At 32.6% G+C, this 2,656-nt stretch overlaps 1 long non-coding RNA gene across 1 annotated transcript in view; it reads right to left on the reverse strand.

The window, feature by feature from the left end:
• Positions 1-1,808: 1,808 nt before the first annotated feature.
• LOC128249026 (uncharacterized) overlaps positions 1,809-2,656 on the reverse strand; it is a 10,201-nt gene continuing 9,353 nt past the window's right edge. The window contains exon 3 of the long non-coding RNA XR_008265124.1: positions 1,809-2,048. This is a non-coding gene — a long non-coding RNA (uncharacterized LOC128249026). The remainder of the gene's footprint in view (positions 2,049-2,656) is intronic.

Genomic DNA, 2,656 nt, shown 5'->3' on the forward strand with positions numbered 1-2,656 from the left:
CACCCCCCCCCACCCCAACCAAAAGAACATTTGTTTAGCCGCCTACTTCATAAAAGACAGCTTTCCAAATGTTTAATTCTTGTCCACTCCCTCGTTTTTATTCTTGTGTTTAACATCTTTTCGATATTATTTTTCGAGTTCCACGTTTAAAAATGCAGATTACGATTCTGAACATAAAAATTTTTTTTTGAAAATTTTTCATTCTTAATACCAATTGCCTACGATTTCCACTTTCATGTCGTGATCATAAACAGAAAGAATACCTTTCGGTTCTTTACGTTCCGATTTCAAATTCCGCCAACGTCATCTTGGCCTTTCAATTATATATATATATATATATATATATACGGCGTGCTAAAGATTCAGCCAGCTCGCCGTCTTGTCTACATTGTAATAATAGCAGAAATAACGTGCAAAGCATACAATACAATAATTACATCTGGATTATATATGTAATAATTAAATTATATATTATGCATATTGTGTTTTGTCATTGCTCAGTGGAAAAAATGTCTTGAATGAAACTGGTCAGCGGTGCAAAAAAAAATAGATTGGGGACCACTGGCAGACAGCATGAAGTATGTCGCCCTCTTTAACTTAATTATCCAAAATTAATTATCCAGTAGTATACTGTCTCTTTGAGTGATTTCCCTTGGCTCTTTATATTGTTTTTAACCACTCAAATTCATTTCGCCAAATTAAACATAACGTCTTTTTTTTTTTCTACATGTAAAAATCTATATTCGATTTGCAGACTTGCGTATCATATTCACCTGTTAGCATCATATTAAATATTTTATCTGCACGCCTAGAAATGCCGTGTAAATAAATATATACTGATAATCAAAGGTATTGATGACTCAAATAATATCAACAGAAAAAATGAAAGTGTATATTATTTGATAGAGAAGTCAAAATCTTTTAACCAAACAAAATAGCAGAATAATGAATTGGATTCTGTCTGTCTGTCTGTCTGTCTCTCTCTTTCACACACACACACACACACACCATATCTGTGTAAATATATATATATATTCATACATATGCGCATGTGTATATATAGGTAGGTATATATTTGTGTGTGCGTGTGTGTGCCTCAATGTGCGTGTGTAAATGTATTTTCATTTTGAAAGTTTTCAAAAAAAAAATGCTATGAATCTATTGTAAATAAGAGCAAGTCGATAACCAGTTAGAGTTCTCTCCCTTCTATTAAACTTTTTGACGGCTGCTTTCTATCTATCTATCTATATGCGCGCGCACGCACACACACAATATTAACTCTTAATATATATATGTACATACATATATATATATATATATATATATATATATATATATATATATATATATATATATATATATATATATATATATATATATATATATACCCCATCCCTAATTATAGAAAATTAATGTAGACAGCAGTTTGCAATATATATATGTATGTATGTATGTACGTGACGATGGCTTAACTGGCCGAAACTTGGAAGTCACTGTCAATAATATTCTTGTTTAAGAATAATAAATTTGTACTCTACAGAAGTATAGAGTAGCCGTTCAGATTAATGTAAATGGTGTGTAAGGTATGATCAGTGTGCAGTCTGTGATGATGCTACGCACACTATGTTGATTTTTTTTTCTATTTTGCTGTTGAGAAATTTGTAATCCAAGTAAGACTGACTGAACCTATGGTGGATTATGAAATTAAGGCAGGACGCCTCTTTCGAATCTAGTTTTCTATTAATTGAAAATTTAGAAATTATTTTGCTGTAATAAAATACCAAAACCTGCGTTTATGCTTATTGTTATCCATTTTTAATTTTCAGAAATTAAAATATAAAGTATCAGCACCAAAACATACATTTTTCCTTCGCTCGTATGTTGATTCCTTTCACACGACGAGAAATATCGACATTAGACAATGTCATTCTGCAATCAAGGCTAATACCTACGGGGAATTTTCTATGACTTATGAACAATGCAATAATGCACAGCAGTATTTCTTCAGATCTGTATTCCAGGACATTAATCTTACAGATTTTCCATAGCTGAAAGCAAAGAAACTAAGTAAATTATATCTCAGCATCTTATAGAGCTTAATTAACACTATGATACTTTAACACAAATAGACAAGGCATTAGGAAGATATTTTCCGCTAGAAAGCATTATTGTACTACTCAGATTATAACAGTACTGTAGCTTCTTGGATAATCAGTCATTTGCTTTATGCTTTGCGTCTGGATTTATGAGCTGATTAATGTTATTAAATCAGTGGTATTTCTCCTTCTTAACATGAAATACAATATATTTAACTCTGTTTTATTGGGCGTTCTCGCCTCAGTTCGTGGATTCTTCAAAGGATGGTGTTTATTTTATCTGTATCTTTTATCTTCTACCTGTTTCAGTCATTTGGCTACGGTCATACTGGGGCATCGCCTTGAAGGGGTTTTAGTTGAACAATTCGATTCCAGTATATATATTTTCGGTACTTATTCTATCGACTTCTTTTGCCGCACTGCATAGTTACAAGGTTGTAAACAAACTAATACCGGTTGTCAAGCAGGAAGGCAGAAGAGCAAGCAAACACACACACACACACACACACACACACACACACACACACACACACACACACACACACACACACACACACACA

The sequence above is a fragment of the Octopus bimaculoides genome, chromosome 11, assembly GCF_001194135.2.
Source record: "Octopus bimaculoides isolate UCB-OBI-ISO-001 chromosome 11, ASM119413v2, whole genome shotgun sequence".
NCBI classification, from domain to species: Eukaryota; Metazoa; Mollusca; class Cephalopoda; order Octopoda; family Octopodidae; genus Octopus; species Octopus bimaculoides.